This window comes from Nannospalax galili, unplaced genomic scaffold (assembly GCF_000622305.1).
Source record: "Nannospalax galili isolate Female #2095 unplaced genomic scaffold, S.galili_v1.0 scaffold336, whole genome shotgun sequence".
In the NCBI taxonomy this organism is placed as follows: domain Eukaryota; kingdom Metazoa; phylum Chordata; class Mammalia; order Rodentia; family Spalacidae; genus Nannospalax; species Nannospalax galili.
This window is the reverse complement of record NW_008343385.1, coordinates 8,595,335-8,612,696: the sequence shown is the minus strand read 5'-3', so window position 1 is coordinate 8,612,696 and position 17,362 is coordinate 8,595,335. Positions and strand designations below refer to the sequence as shown.

General features: G+C 41.3%; 1 long non-coding RNA gene across 1 annotated transcript in view; it reads left to right on the top strand.

Annotated features, from left to right (window-relative positions):
* The window catches only part of LOC115071427, a 109,706-nt gene that overhangs the window by 11,689 nt on the left and 80,655 nt on the right, over positions 1-17,362 (top strand). The window lies entirely within an intron of this gene.

Below are 17,362 nucleotides of genomic sequence, written 5' to 3'. Positions count from 1 at the left end.
GAGAGAGAGAGAGAGAGAGAGAGAGAGAGAGAGAGAGAGAGAATGTATGTTGTATTGTGAGTGCAGATGTGCATGTACCACGGTGTATATGTGAAGAAGATAACCTTCAATAGTAGTTTCCTCTTTCTACCTTCGCATGGGTTCTAGGGATCAAACTTAGGTTATTAGGTTTGTGTGGCAAGGAGCCATATTGGTGGCCCCTAAAAGATACGTTTTAAAAAATGTCTTTTCGGTGCTTGAGAGGTGGCTCAGTGATTAAGAGCACTGGCTGCTCTTGCAGATGAACCAGGTTCCATTTTCAGCACCCACATGGCAGCTAACAACCATCCATAACTCCAGTTCCAGGAGATCTGATGCCCTCTTCTGACCTCCAAGGGCATTGCATGGCACAGGTACACTTACACACATGCAGGCAATACACACATACACATAAAATAAAATAATAAAAATTTAAAAATATCTTTTCCATTTATTAGTGTGTGTGTGTGTGTGTGTGTGTGTATGTGTGTATGTACCACAGCATACATTTGGAGGTTAGAGGACAACTTTCAGAAGCTGATTTTTCTTTCTACCATGTGGCCATTAGTCTTGCAGACAAGCATCTTTACCCACTTGAACCATGTCTCCGGTTCCTAAAAAAATTCTTGATATGGCTGAGCACGGTGGCACACATCTTTAATCTCAGAACTGGGGACACAGAGGCAGGTGGATCTCTGGGAGATTGAGGCCAGCCTGGTCTACATAGTGAGTTCCAGGCCAGCTGTGGCTATAGGGAGACCCTGTCTCAAAAAGACCATAAAAAATTATTGATATGAATTGTGTGAAAGACAAACTTTTTAAAAAAATTATTGAGAATTTCATACATGTATATAAGGTGTTTTGATCAAATTCATGCCCACTCCCTCCTGCCAACTCCTCCCATATCTCCCCATCACTTTTTTTCTGATAACTTCATGTACTGTTTCTTTTCTTTTTTAAATGGGGCTTTTTGCTACTCTAACATTCCCCCTTCTGGAAAGGTAACTCTAAAATCTTTTAAGGATTAGATTAGAGCTCCCAAATACTTTTGACAATTTTGGCCTTTGGAATGGAGTATGTTGCTAAGAGGCCCAAGGACATTTTGATTTTTAGCCATGAAACTGGCTACTTTTCTTTGGGGGTCTTTTTACCCTAACTGCCTAGTGTGCTGAATAGCTTTAGTGTCAACTTGACACACCTGGGTTGAGGGAGCCTCAATTGGGGAATTTCCTCTACTGGATGGGCCTGTAGCCATATCTGAGGGGCATCTTCTTGCTGAGTGATGTGGGAGGGCCCAGCCCACTGTGGGTGGTGCCACCCCTGGGCAGGTGGACCTGTGTTGCATAAGAAAGCAGGGGAGCAAGCCAGTAATCAGAGTTCCTCCATGGTCTGTGCTCCAGCTCCTGCTTCCAGGTTCCTGCCCTGAGTTCCTACCTTGGGATTCCTGATGAACTGTGATATGGGAGATATAAGCTGAATAAACCCTTTCCTCCCCAAGTTGGTATTGATCAGAGTATTTTGTCACAGCAATTAGAACACCTAGCCAATTCCTACCTCCTATTCTTACAACACCATTCTCTGAAGACGGTACCCAATTTGTGAATAGGGAATCAGGACACAGACCTCTCTGGCTTTTTCCATGCTGAACAGGGAGGGACACAGGGTGAGGCAATTGGAGTACCCTTCAGTGGGTTTATCTAAAAGACTCCCAAATTGCATAACTTTTATCTGTAGGGGAAAAGGAAAGTCCTTGACTGGTGCCTATGAGATGTGGAGGAAAAGTAAAGGCAAGAGTAATTAGCATTACAAGTTCTAGAGAGGGAACTAGAAAAAAGAACAGGAAATTTCAAATGTTTATATCAGAGTCCATTGGAATTTCTTGACCAGAGCTTCCAAAAGCATCCCTCTATTGGGTTCCTCCTCATTTTTCTTTTGTCTGCCAAGGCTGTATTTGAGAGTGATGGATTCAGGATTTGTTTTCAGATATTTTCATAGCTGTTGGAGTGGTTAGAATCAGTGTCAGTCCCCTCTCCAAGGCTTCTAGATAGGGGGACAAAACAAATTTAGCCATCATTTTAGAACAATAGCAGGTTGTCTCCCTTAGCTACAGGTGGGCACTACAGTATTGCAGATCAAGATTTGAAGTCTTACATCTGAGCAGCACTTTCTGATTATGAACAAAATCATCAATGAGAAATAATTGTCTAAATAACTTTTTATATGGACTTAAGCCTAATGTCTGGGAAGTGTAATCCCTTGAACTCTTAAAGATTCTGTATACTTTTTGACTTTCTAAACCCACCCATAGGATAATATAACCAAGAAACTCTAAAAATTGTCATAAATATGATTGTCACAAGATTATAAACCTTAACAGTTATTATACAGGACTAAAAAAATAAGCATCCATTAGAAAACTGAACAAAAGTTAGGAACAGAAAATTAGTAAAAGAGGAAATGAAATCTTGAAAAGTGTTAAAAGAATCAGATTTAAAAAGTTTACCTGGGAACTGGAGAGATGACTGAGAGGTTAAGAGCACTGGCTGTTCTTGCAGAGGACCTGAGTTCGAGTCCCAGCACCCACATGGTGGTTAACAGCTGTCTGTAACTCCAGTTCCAGGGGATCTGAAACCCTCTTCTGACTTCCATGTACATTGCATGACATGAGTATATTTACATAAATGCAGACAACACATTCATGCACATTAAAAAAAAAAAAGTTTATGCTCTGCTTCCCTGGGCTGCATGGCCCGCCAGCCTCTTTCCTGGATGCAGGGGCTGACCTCCTGACCTCTGGGCCGGAGGCCACTACTGCTTCCTGATCTCTTGCATCCAAACAGACCTAGTTCCTACTGGAGGTCCCCAGGAGCCCTCTGGGCTGGGTCCCTCCCTCACTTCCCTCTGCTTCCCTGGGCCTGCACGACCCCCCTCCCTTTCTCCTGGGTAAGTTGATTGAGCCCTCCATGTCTTGACTCCCACAGCCTCATTCACCCTCCCATCTCCCCTGTCTGGCTCTCTTCCTAACCTGGGTGCTGTCCCATTCCTTGTCTTGGTGCCCCAGACACCAGGGGAACCACCACTGCTTCCTGATCCTTTGCATCCAGACCAACCCAGTTCCTTCCCGAGGTCCCCAGAAGCCCTCTGGGCCTGGCCCCGCCCTTGCCTCCCTCTGCTTCCCTGGGCTGCACAACCCTCCAGCCTCTTTCCTGGATGACGGGGCTGACTTTTCGGCTTCCTGATCCTTTGCATCCAGATCAACCCAATTCCTCAGTGCAGTCCCCAGGAGCCTAGGGGATTCTTCCTGCCCCCATCTCCCTTTGCATCTCTGGGTGGCATAGCCACCAGCTGCCTGAGACCAGCATCTTTCCTGGCCCCGCTCTCAGGCCAGTCCAACCCCCAAATTCCTGAGACCAAAATCTTTCCTGGAGGGATCCAGACATTAGAAGAAAGCCTGAGAGCATCTGATCCTTCTCTGACTTGGGCCTCTGTGGGAACTCCTGAAGACAAAAGCAATCCAGCCACTCCAATATAAAATCAAAAGAGAGAACTGGAACAGTTCTTTTCATGCCAAACAGGTTTTCATGCCCAAAAAATAAACCATAAGGCACATAAAGTTTACAAAAAGAAGACCTAAACTTGAAGGCTTGAGTCTCACATAAGAATCAGAAACTACAAAAGAAATTCACATGTCAAAATCACAGAGAAAAAATGACATGAAAAACCGAAATAACATATCCCCACCAAATGCCAATAGTCCTCTAGAGGAGTTCAATGAGAACCCCCTAGAGATAATGTAGGACATGGAACTCAAAAGAACAATTATAAACATGGTAAAAGAATTCGGTGGATTTAAAGAACACACAAACAAATCAAAGACCTGAAGATGGATAGGGATAAACTTCTGAATGAATTCAGAAAAGAGCTAGAAATATTGAAGATTACTCAGGCTAAAATGAAGAGGAAGTGAAACACTCAGTAAGCCAATTAGAAATGACAGGAGAAAGCCTCACCAATAGGATGAATGAAATGGAAAACAGAATATCAAGACTGGAAGATAAAGTGGATGAACTAGACCACTCAAGCAAAGATTATAAAAAATTTAAGAAAGCACAAGAATGGAATATACAGGAATTATGTGACACCATAAAAAGACCAAACTTACAAATCATAGACATACAGGAAGGAGAAGAATCCCAAGATAATGGCATGGACCGGATCTTCAACAAAATTGTAGAAGAGAATGTCCCCAAATTAAAGACATGCCCATACAAATACAAGAAGCATATAGAACACCAAACAGACAGGACCAGAAAAGAAACTCTCCACGGCACATCATAGGAAAAACACTAAACTTACAGAACAAAGAGAATACTGAAAGCTGCAAAAGAGAAACAAGTCACATAGGAAAACCCATTAGGATTACAGCTGATTTTTCAGTGCAAACTATGAAAGCCAGAAGAGCCTGGACCAAAGTATTCCCAGTTCTAAATGACCACAGATACCAACCCAGATTACTATATCCAGCCAAAATGTCTATTATAGTTGAAGGGGAAAGAAAAATCTTCCATGACATAAATAGGCTGAAGGAATTCATGTCCACAAAACCTGCCCTTCAGAGAGTTCTGGAAGCAATACAAAGAGCTGAAGAAAGGAATGACTATACCCAAGGGGTTGCAGAAAGAAATTCAATGAAGGTATAACTGTAGAAAAGTACAGCTATATCAAGAATGTAAACAGAAATAAAAATGACAGGATTCAATACACATCTTTCATTAATAACTTTATTTTTTAGGAGTCCATATGTATAGCTAAAGGCTACATAACAAGCAACAATGCCAGATAGGACATAGCTTCTTTTGAGTTGTTGGCTGTAATGAAATGCTTATAAAAAAATAAATAAAAATAAATAAATCATTTTTAAAAATGTAGGAAACAGCATATTTTAAAATGATATGGAGGTCTTCTTTAAAGGGTAAAAACTCATTCAATTTTTTATCTTACAGGGTTTATACTGAGTTCAATATTGTATAACTGCATTAATTCAACTGTGAACCTAAAAATTTACAGCCACTTTTGAAAGAGATGTATCCTTGCTCTGGAGTATGTTACTGAATATGTTAAAGCTGTAATGAAATGCTTCTTCTAAGCACGTGGTTATTATATTTAAAAAAATGAAAAGATAATAATTCTTCAAAGCATAAAAATTTTCTCCTTAATAATTAGTAGATGTGAAAAACATTACCACTGAAATCTACCTGACGACTTTATATCCATGCTCAGATGCCAAGGAGCTCAGAAAGTAACTGACTGTGATAAGCAGTAATCAGATATATAGAGATTAGAAATGCATGCGCAAACATCTTAGTGTCATTTGCATTAAAAATGTTTTTCTGTATGAAACTGTGTATTTTAATACTGACATGGAGATCTTTTTTAAAGGCCAATTTAATTTTTAATTTTATGTCTTATATGGTTTATACTGAGTACAATATTGTGTAACTGTATTAATTCAACAGTGAACCTAAAATTTTACAGCCAATTTTGAAAGAGATGCATCTTTGCAGATGCATCTTAGCTCTGGAAATTGTTATTGAATATGTCAATGTGCTGTTGTAATGAAATGCTTCTTCTAATTATGTGGTTATTAAGTAAATAATTAAAAAAAGTTTACCTGGCACTTTGATCAATAATGGAATTAATGAAACAAAATTTGCTTGTACTGAATCACAGAGAACCTGGAATGTCATATTCAAAAGAATTAGAATTTACATATAATACTAAGATGTTGAGATGTTTAGAAGGACAATAACACCAACTCAGCAATTGTCTAATTTTTTTTCATTTGTGTGTATATGTGTGTATGTGGTGTGCATGTGTGTGTGTATGTTTGCATGTATGGGGGTGAGCATGCATGTGGATGCGTATACATGTGAAGGCCCAAGTTTGATGTCAAGAATCAACCTCCATTGCTTTTCCACTTTATTCAATGAGGCAGGTCTTTCAGTCAAACCCAGAGCTCCTGGATATGGTCACTCTCCCTACATAGCTTGTTCTGGGGAATCCATTGTCGCTGCCTTTGGAGGATATAATTGCAAGTGGGCCGGTCACCATGCCCACCCAGCATTTTGCTTGGGTTCTGGGGATCTGAACTCCTGCCTGCTGTGCTCAACCACTGAGCAATCTCCCCAGCCTTTGTATTTTTGTTTTTCAAAAGGAAGATTAGTCAGTAGGGCACAGAATGAAGATGAGGGAATGCTTCCAGAAATGGCTGATGTAGTCATGCTGCTTATGACTTTTATGACTTTTTTTTTTATGTATTGTCCTGCTTATTAGACCTTGTTGCCTGCCAAGGGATGCTAAATGTTTCATGACACTTTATATAAAATAGTATCACTTATGTTTCAAATTGAATAGAAGTGAATTTTTAAAAATTTATTATTTTTATTTTATGTGTATGAGTGTAATGTCTGCACGTAGGTGGGTGCACCCGTGTCATGTAGTACCCTCGGAGGTCAGAAGAGGGCGTGGGATTCCCTGGAACTGGAGTTACAGATAGTTGTTAGCCACCATGTGGGTGCTGGGAATCAAACCTGGTCCTCTGAAAGAGCAGCCAGTGTTCTTAATTGCTGAGCTATCTCTCCAGCCCCTAGAAGTGATTTTTTTTTTTTAAAAAAAGGAACTTACCTTTCTACAAACACTAAAAGGCATCAGCATCAAGAATTAGGAAATTTCCAGACAGGTGTGGTGGCTCATGCTTTTAATCCCAGCACTCAGGAGGCAGAGGCAGGCAGATCTCTGTGGGTTTGAGGTCAGCCTAGTCTACATAAGGGGTGCCAGGTCAGCCAGGGCTATTTAGTGAGACTCTGTCTCAAAAAAATTAGGATGTTTCTGTTCCTCAGGTGATCCCTGAGGAACAGATCCTCAAACGACCTTAAGAGTAAAAATAAATTGGTTTATTTGGGCCAATTGTAGGGTCTTAAACACCGAAAAGGAACGTATAACCAAAGATTAAAGGGGTCAATATGGCTTTTTAAGAGTCTGTATGTATAGCTAAATGCTACATAATAAGAAACAATGCCAGACAGGAGATACCTGCCTTTGAGTTATTGGCCAGGGTCACCCAAAAGACTCCCAGACAGTAACCCAGCATAGAACTGGGAAAATGAACAGCAGACCCCAATCTTATCTAAAGGAATATTGACAAATGATTACTACTAGATCAGGAACAGCCGATATTCCTAAAACAATGATCTTTAGATAGGCTGACTAGATTTAGCAGATGGACAAGCACTGGGGAATGGCTGGGGGCGCCAACAACATGGTGGACAGTAACAGGGCTGACAGAGTATATGGGCTCGATGCACACACAAAAAAATCAACAAATTAAAAAAATGACATATTTGAGGAGGAAGCATAAAAATTTACTTCATGTTAATTAGTAGAGGTGATAAATATTACTACTGAAATCTACCTGATGACTTTATATCCATACTCACTTGCCAAGGTGTGATGATTTGAATGAGAATGTCCCCTATAGGCTCCAGGTATTTGGACATTTTGTCCCCACACAGTGGTGCTGTTTTGGGAGGTTTTAGAAGGTGTGGCTATCCTGGAGGAAGCACATCACTGGGGGTGGGCTTATAGAGTTCTTAAGCCTTGCCGGATCTCCAGTTGCCATCTTGCTTGCTTCCTGTGCCTGCCTGATGATGTGAGAGCTTCACTTCTGCTGCTCCTGCTCCAGCCACCTCCAGCCACCATGCCTCCCTGCCATGACAGACTGTAATTCCCCTGGAACCATAAGCGTAAATAAATTCTTCTTTGAATAAGTTGCTTTGGTCAGTGTTTCTGTCACAGCAACAGAAAAGTGACTAATACACAAGGATCTGAGTGTAACCGACTCTGACTAGTAATAATCAGATACATAGAGATTAAAGACACATGTGCAAACATCTAAGCGTTAGTAGCATTCACAATGAGTCTTTCTATAAGAAACAGTATATTTTAAAATGAAATGGAGATCTTTTTTAAAGGTTAAAAACTCATTCAATTCTATGTCTTACAGGGTTAATACTGAGTTCAATATTGTATAACTGTATTAAGTCAACTGTGAACCTAAAAATTTACAGCCACTTTTGAAAGAGATGTAGCCTTGCTCTGGAAATTGTTGTTGAATACATTAAGGTTGTAATGAACTGCTTCTTGTAATCATGTGGTTATTCAATAAAAAAAGTTATCTGGAAAAAAATATTGTTTCTAAAAGCCAAAATTATGATAATCATAGAAGAGAATAAAGTTTGAAAGTCTACTAAAAACAAAAAAAATAGGAATTTCCTGTGTAAAAAGGGGGTCTTTTCCCCTTTTTCACTGCCCATGAAACATAGGGAACAGCCTCCTTCAGGTGGCCATGCCATCTACTTTTAATGGTTCTGTTCCTGGTTCCCTGAGAAAATGAAGCTTTCTTAAGTTTGGAGTTTGGCTTCACCCCAAGGACAAATAGTTTTTTGATACAGTATCTTAAAAATATTGCAACCTTCTTAGAAGATGTCTTTCCCTAAGTGAACATAAATATTATTTCCTTCTTTCAAAGAAATAACTGGACAGTAATTCTGTTTCATTGGCAGTGATATTGAGCAAAACCCCATTTTCCCTGCCCATGTTTCTTTTGTTTACTTCTGTTCCCCAGAGCTCACTCAGGACACAGTGACGCAATGATGGTCACCCTTTCCCCAGCCATGGCTTGCTGTCAATCCACACTGTCAGCTGCACGCAAGTGATGAATGAATGAATTAAAAAATAAGCAAACACATTCTTGTTGCTACTGAATGAAAATATTCTTCAGAACTCCTCCAGGAAAATTACTAGATATAGGCAAAGAATATTCTGGTAATAGCAACTTAATCTTTCTTACTGTAGAGATCTTCTTAGAGGCTTACTGATCCCAGCTGTCCTTAGCAGTGCTGTTCATTTTTACAGAAACGGAAGGAAATACACTGATGTTCTTGAAGGCAATCAGGGAAAGCATGTGTTTCAAAATGTGTAGCTAACAGCAGAATGTAACAATCAGAATGGAATAGGCATGGGACAGGAAATTCAGAGGCCTAGATTCTAGACTGAGGTTTGCCACTGACTGGACATGGGTTCTTTTACCCTTACAGAGTCTGATTTTTCTTATCTGCAAATCTGAGGAAATTGAGCTAAGGTCATTTTAACTGTGACCTTTTATGATTTTCCCAATCCTGAATTCAACACTCATGACTGTTGACAGCATTTTGGCCCTTCTGCAAAACAAGGGCATCTAGAGTGCTAACATCCACCGAGATGTAAACAGGGAAACTTTAGTATGTCCTGTTAACTCGGAGGAAACTGAGGCTATTGAAATGGCAGGGGAAGGGTCCTGGGGGCTGGCTACATTATAGAACCTGCTCGTATGGCCTTATGACTTAGTCTCCTTGATACTTCTCTCATTGTTTCACTCTTGTCTTGTGTTTGTTTTTTTCTATTTTCTGACATCCCTCTTCCAGCCCCGAGCCCTTTCTTTTCTTTACAGTGTTCAGGCTTTAGTGCTCTTGCCAAGGAATTTTCAGAATTTGCGTCTGAAAGAAATGTATTGTAACTCTTGCTAACTGAAATATAATCCCAGCTAATTTTCACATGTTGGGCAAAGCCTCTGGAGCAGGGGGTGGGTGGCTCTGCTCTGGCAGGAGTCCTTGGCACTAGAGTCCCAGGGACAGGATTCTTACACATGCCACCCAAGCACAAGCTCTGTGTGGCCCACTGTCTTAGTTTGTTCTTCATTGCTGTGACAAAACACTCTGACCAGTACCAACTTGGGGAGGAAAGGGTTTATTTGTCTTATATCTCCCAGGTCGCACGCAGTTCATCAGGGAGCCCAAGGTAGGAACTCAGGGCAGGAACTTGGAGGCAGGAGCTGGAGCACAGGCCATGGAGGAATGCTGCTTACAGGCTTGCTCCCCTGGCCCCTACTCAGCCTGCTTTCTTATGCAATACAGGCCCACCTGCCCAGGGGTGGCACCACCCACAGTGGGCTGGGCCCTCCCACATCACTCATCAAGAAGATGCCCTTCAGACATGGCCACAGGCCAGTCCAATAGAGGAAATTCCTCGATTGAGGCTCCCTCAACCCAGGTGTGTCAAGTTGACACTAAAGCTATCCAGTACACCCACACTATGTGAAGCAGCGCTCTTAGTTTGCACCTACGCATGCCTTTTGCCTCTACTTCTTTCTTTTCCTCTTTCTTTCTTTCTTTCTTTCTTTCTTTCTTTCTTTCTTTCTTTCTCTCTCTCTCTTTCCCTCCCTCCCTCCCTCCCTTCTTTCTTTTTTTTTGGCTTTTTGAGACAGGGTCTCCCTGTAGCTACAGCTGGCTATATAAACCAGGCTGGCCTCTATCTCACAGAGATCCATCTGCCCCTGCCTCCCAAGTGCTGGGGTTAAAGGTGTGTGCCACCACCCCCAGCTACTTCTTGTTTCTTAAAAAACATGTTTCTCAATCAAAACATATATTATGAAATTTGCAAAATTTCAATTAAAGTCTACAAAGATGACTACTGAGAAAACAACAGTGACATATTTAGCCAAATTGCAATTTGCTCTGTTAGTCAGTATAGTGGGTATAGATTTTCAGACAGCATATTCAGTTACTCAAGAAACCTGCCCTCTAGAACTTGCTATATAGACCAGGCTGGCCTCAAATGCACAGACAGATCTGCCTGCCTCTGCCTCTCAAGGGCTGGGATTAAAGGCGTGTGCCACCATGTCCAGTTACCTCCTGCTCTCTTATTTTTAGTGGTTCTGCTGTTTGTTTGAAAATTAATCTCAGGGCCTGAGTTATGGGCTTCCCTGTGCCAAGGGATCAGGATGGAGGTAGGGATTTGGGAACATCTGTTTTATCACCATTTCTTCATCCTGGAGCACCTGCCCTGATTGTCAGCACCCTAGTCTGATCTGCTATGGCTGATCAGTGGGTCATTATTACATCTTCCCATCCCAATCTCAAGTCTCTGCAGGCCTGCTAGCCCTCCCTCAGCTAGATTTGGAACCTTGTTTGAGTGCCACAGTGGCATACAGAAAACTTTGTGAGGCTGACTCAGGCCTAAGCAAGGGGAAATATCATGTAACTATTTCTGCTCTCTCACACCTGTCTGAGTGGTAGCAACTGAAGGCCCTAGCAGGCTCCCCACACTCTACCCCTAGAGAGTAAAAAGGGAGCATCCTGGATGCTAGGCTCAGAGGAGGCATCAGTGGTACTAGTAATTACTGGATTATGACTAGGAGAGGGGAGGGAGGAGAAGGAAAAAAACTCTAGAGCAATATCTCAAAATATGCTTTCATAACACCAATATTAGTGACCATATTTAGTCCCTGATTTGGGGCATAAGGAAGAATAAACTAGCAAACTTGTGGCCTCTTCATTCTGAAGTTGTAGTTACAGTAGGGTATTGTTTCAACAATCCAGTACTGTCTACATTAGAAGCAAAATTAGAAAGTGGTGGCATTATCCTGTGCTTCCATTTTCCTTTTCTGTCTGTTTTTGTTTTATTGTTTTCTTCTGAGATGCTTCCTTAATCTCTTAATTGAATTTGAGATCAATTCAGTCATACTAAATATTGCTGTTTTACAAGAAAGAGTGTTTAAATTTCAAAAGAAGACTATGGATAAAGCTTCATTTAAACAAAGGAATGAATCAGTGTAAGTGGAATTTATGACAATTGTAGGAGAGATGTTTTTATTTTATGTGTATGATGCTTTGCCTGCATGTATGCATCATATGTGTGCAATGCCCATGAAGGCCAGAAGAGGGCATCAGAGCCCCTAGAATTAGATTTATAGGCAGTTGTTAGTCCCTATATAGGTGCTGGGAACTGTACCTGGGTCTTCTGAAAGAGCATCAACACTCTTAGTTGCTGAGTCATCTCTTCAGCCCCAGTAGGGGAGAGATTTTTATCTTTTTCTCCCTAGCAGAGCAACTATCATGTAGTTATAATCTTTCCTTTTCCTGAAATGCTGGAACAAATCAGTTAAGAGGGGCATACCTCAAAAAGAGAGCAGTTCCTGAGGCCGGAAGTGGGGATGTGATGTAAGAAGGAACCTACAAAGTCATCAGGGACTGAGTAAAACAGCATTGAGAAGGAGGCTTCTTCTGCTCATACACCGGAGTCGTAGCTAAAATTCTTTCTGAGAGGTATAAATAACATTATCCTCCCCTTTGGTCCCTAGACAAAAGGAGGGTTGTTTTCCTCAAATGACAGTCTGGGAAACCATTGAGTTTGTTGGATTTTGTAGCTAAAATTCCTTCTGGGAGGTGTAAACAATGTCAATCCCCTCACCGCCCCATGACAAACAGAGGCTTGTTTTCCTTCAACTACAGTCTGAGAAACCAGTGAGTTTATTGGTCTTACAGAGCAATGGGGGAGGCTTTACTTGAAGAAGTGTGGGTGCACACCCTCTCCCAAGCTGCACTGGAAAGGCTTTCATTCAAGCATGGATGGTGACTTCCCCACAGCCACACAAATTGGAGAGAGAGAGAGAGAGAGAGAGAGAGAGAGAGAGAGAGAGAGAGAAGAGAGAGACCCTGCCTGAGCTTATATACCCTTAGCCCCTCTCTCTTGTGCAACTAGGGCCAACTGATTGGTTGGGAGGCATGGCTGCCCCTCTTTTCTTGTGGAGTGTAGCAGTGAGTAAGCCTTGCTGTGATGATCCTAGGCAAGCAGGTGCAACCAAGCTTGGGAAGAAGGTATCTGTCCATAGTCTGCAGGTGGGAGGACAGTCCTATGCAACCTGAGTATTCAGACAGGTTGAGGAATAGGAGGGGCTGAGGCTTTCCCATGGCTAGAACTAAAACTGGGGATGGAAAAGGGCGTTTGCTTTATGTATGCCTGGTGTGTATAGCCGGTTTAAAGATGCTGAGTCAGAGGACTGGGAAGATGGCTCAGTTGGTAAAGTGTGTGCCTTGATAGAATGAGGACCTGAGTTTGAGCTTCAGAACCAACAAGGATAAGATAAAGAGAGAGTGAACTGTTAGTTATAGAGAGAGAGAGAGAGAGAGAGAGAGAGAGAGAGAAGAAGAGAAGAGAAGAGACAGAGGAAGAAGAGAAGAGAGAAGAGAGAGGAGCCTAGGCTCAGTGTGTTAGTCCATACTTGTAATCCCAATGCTGGGGAGGCAGAGCTAGGCAGATCCCTGGGGCTCACTGGCTGATCAGTCAGCCTAGCTTATTTGGTGAGTTTTAGGCCAGTGAGAGACCCTGTCTTTAAAAGAAAAGAAAAATAAAGAAAAAGTAGATAGCACAGAAGAAACCACAGATACCTGAGGTTGTCCTCTGGCCTCCACATGCATGTGTGCATCCATGAACACACAAACACACATGTACAGACACACACACACACACACACACACACACACACACTCATACACATAGAGATGCTAAGTCAGAATGGTTAGAGGTCTCTGACAACATGAGGAGGGAAGAGGCTTTTTTATTGTTCTTGTAAAATCCCTTCCACACAAGTGTGCAGGTTCATGATCTGTGATATTGTCTGGCCTCCTGCTGTCTGGCCTGACCTGTGCACACCTTGTTTAGTGTTTCCGTGCTAGATGTAGCAAGTCTCATTGCATCTGTACCTGCTTGGCTAATCCTCCAGTTGTTGACTGGCTATATCCCTAGACTTTGGCATCAATCTTCTGTAATCCTGTTTTGATCTTGGCCAGATATGTAAATGGTGTACCAAGCTTTAGGATTCCTCTTGGATTATTATTATTCAGATGTGAGCACCTTGATGATGGTACCACGACACCTAACTAGTATGATGGTACTCAGGAGAGGAAGTAGAACCCCAACAAAGGTATAAAGACCATGTCCTAATTTCCCCCAGTTGTCTTTATTTGTGATAAAGCTACTAGATACTATTATTTTCACTACTAATGCAGCTGTACAAAATTTCTGTTAGATAAACTTGTTTGTAGTCCTCCCACCACTGATGGCTAGATGAATGAAACAAATAACACATTTCTGTGCCTCCAGTTTTCTGTCTGGTGAATCTTCAGAACACATCTTCAGGATCAGATGCTCCTTAGACATTATCAGCCAGAGGGATTATTGGCTGGTGGTTAACAAAACTTGCTTGGATGATGTTTCTGAGGTGAATGGTAGGTTAAGATGGGCTAACTTCAGACAAGAGGGGAACAGATGCCCTGGAACAAATGCACACAAACCCAGGGCTTTGGATTTAGAAAAGTAACAGGAACTGGCAAACCAGCCGAACAGCTTAAGTGTCCCCGATGGGGTGGTCCTTCCTAGGTAGCACTTCAGAACAGAGTTAATTAGAAAGATCTTTTTACCAACATGCCTCTGTCTTGCACAGAGATACAGGAAAAAGCAGATTGACACCTTGACCACCAGCAGCCAGCATCTGAGCTGCAGAACCAGCTAGACCTGAGTTGTAATCCTACCTCTGTGACCATTAGCTGTGTATTCTTGCACGAATGACCAAATATTTCTCAATTTTAATTTCTTCAGCATAAAATGGAGATTATTTTAGGAGGTTATTATAATGATTTAAGAGAATGCATATGCAGCTTGTGGAGATAGCTCAGTGGTAAAATGCTTGCTGTGTAAGCATGAGGACCTGAGTTTGATTCCCAGAACCCACATAAAAAACGCCAGGTGTGGTGGGGCATTTAAAATACCAGCCCTAGGGAGGCAAAGACAGGTGGATCCTTGGGACTTGCTGGACAGCTAGTCTGCCCTAATTGGCAATCCCCAGGTCCCACTGAGAGATTCTATCTTTAAAAACAAGGTAAATGGCTCCTGAGATCTGACTCCCAAAGTTGTCCTCTGGCCTCCATAGGTACACACACACACACACACACACACACACACACACACACACACAAGAATATACACACAGGATAATGCTTATGCGTATCTTGACCAATAAATGATTGTGTTTATTTCAGTGGAGATCAAATTCTAGTGATCTGAAGTTGGCTGACTGTTTTCCTGGTAATGATAAGCAACACACGCACATGCCTAGATTTGAAAGCCTGGCTCAGGATAGTTTGTGATTGTCAACATGTTCCACGGAGCCCTGTTTCCAGGCTCCATATTTTTTGCCAAGTAGAGATAAATGCTGATTGAAACTGTCGCTCGTCATTCCCAGCAGCCAGGCATCTCCCTAATATCTCTGTCTAACATTCTCAAGCAGGGCTGTTGGGAAAGGCACATCAAGAGTCAGACTGGGACTGCAGCGTTGGCATCACTCTCTGTTCATTCAAAGAAATGTGGCATTCAGCACTGGCTTGGAAGGTTGTACCAGAGGAGCTCAGCTCATTAAATAGTAAAACAGTTCCTTCACACTTCTGCATGAAACAAAGGTTTTACATTTATATGGTATGTATTACCTACTGTTTCATGGGAGTCAGGTCCAGAACTAACCACAGTTTTAATGTACAGTGAACCACAGTTTTAATGTACAGTGCTGCAGCGTAATGGGAAGGGGACTCTGAAAAAAATGCTCTGTACCTTTTCAAGGTCATCTCTGTGGAATCTGTAAAACTTCTGGGAGTTATTGCTGATGTGGAATTTCTCTAAATTCCTTATACCTAAATTCCTTAATGACCAAAGCACTTCAGAATAATAGTTTACTTATCCTTAGTGACCATTAGCATGACAATAGTTTCACAAGGTCTGGCCAGAAATAGGAAGGAGGTTCAGTTTCACTCAGCATCTTCCACTGCCTTTCAGTCACCCATGAATGAATAGTTGATTCAGTTGGGGCCTCAATTGCCAGTTAAATGCCAAGGAGTACTAGACTCACTGCTATCCAAGTCATTTTTATCATAAATTCACCAATGCGAGGCACCAAATGAAGGAAAACAAGCAGAATAATTGTCCATGAGCAAAGCTAAACCTTTGGACAATTTTGCAGAGCCTTCTAAATCCCTGTGAAAATTCCTTCATGGAATGTCAGCAGTGTAGGCATGTTACACGAACAAGGGGGCAGAAGAGTTGTTGATAGTCTAAGTTATTGAATTGCCACTTATTTCTATCTTCTTTCCTCATAGTATAGTTGGAGAGCACTCTATTATAACTCGGGGGTTTCTAGCTATTTGGAATTATGAATCCATTAAATTTTTAAACAAAAACTGGAGTCACTAATATAGGGTGGTCAAGTTTTAATTCCATTAAGTTAACAGTTTAAAAATGTCTCTTTGGCCAATGAGATGGCTCATCAGATAAAGGCACCTGTTGCCACACCTGACTTCCTGAATTTAATGCTCAGGGACACACAGGGTAGAAGGAGAGAACTGACTCCTCCTGCAAGTTGTCCTCTGATCTCCACATCTATGCTGTGGCACAGTGTGCCTACAACACACATACACACAAATAATAAATGTAACAAAATTTAAAATATATCTATTACAAACTATTGACATCATCTTGTGAAGAAAGATATTTGAATATTTAAAAATATTTTATTAGCTGGGCATGGTGGTGCACGCCTTTAATCCCAGCACTCAGGAGGCAGAGGCAGGCGGATCTTTGTGAGTTCGAGGGCAGCCTCGTCTACATAGTGAGTTCCAGGACATCTGGGGCTACAGGGAGAACCTGTCTCAAAAAAGACAAAAAAAAAATTATTTTTTTATTTAAAATTTTTTTATTATATATGTATTTTATTTTTTAGAAGAAGCATTTCATTACAGCTTTAACATACTCAATAACAGTTTCTAGAGCAAAGATACATCTTTTTCAAAAGTGGCTATAAAATTTTTAGGTTCACTGTTGAATTCATACAGTTATACAATATTGAACTCAATATAAAGCCTGTAAGACATAAAATTGAATGAGTTTTTAACCTTTAAAAAAGATCTCCATTTCATTTTAAAATATACTGTTTCTTATAGAAAGTCTCATTGTTTTTGCTAATAATACACTGAGATTTTGGTGCATGCATCTCTAATCTGTATGTATGTGATTATTACTAGTCATAATTGGTTGCACTTGGATCCTTGTTGCCTGTGTATGTCTATAAATTCATCGGGTAGATTTCAATGGTAATGTTTATCACCTCTACTAATTAACATGATGTAAATTTTTATACTTCCTCCTCAAATATAATTCATTTTCTTAGTTTGTTGATTTTTTTTGTGTGTATATCACACATAACATCCCAAACCATCTTATTCATCTGTACACCCACTTCCCAGATGGCAGCCTCCCATAGCATCCCCACCCTACTGGAGCCCATATACTTTGTCACCCCTGTTACAGTCCACTGTGTTGTTGAAGCCCCCAGACATTCTCCAGCGCTTGTTCATCTGCTGAATCT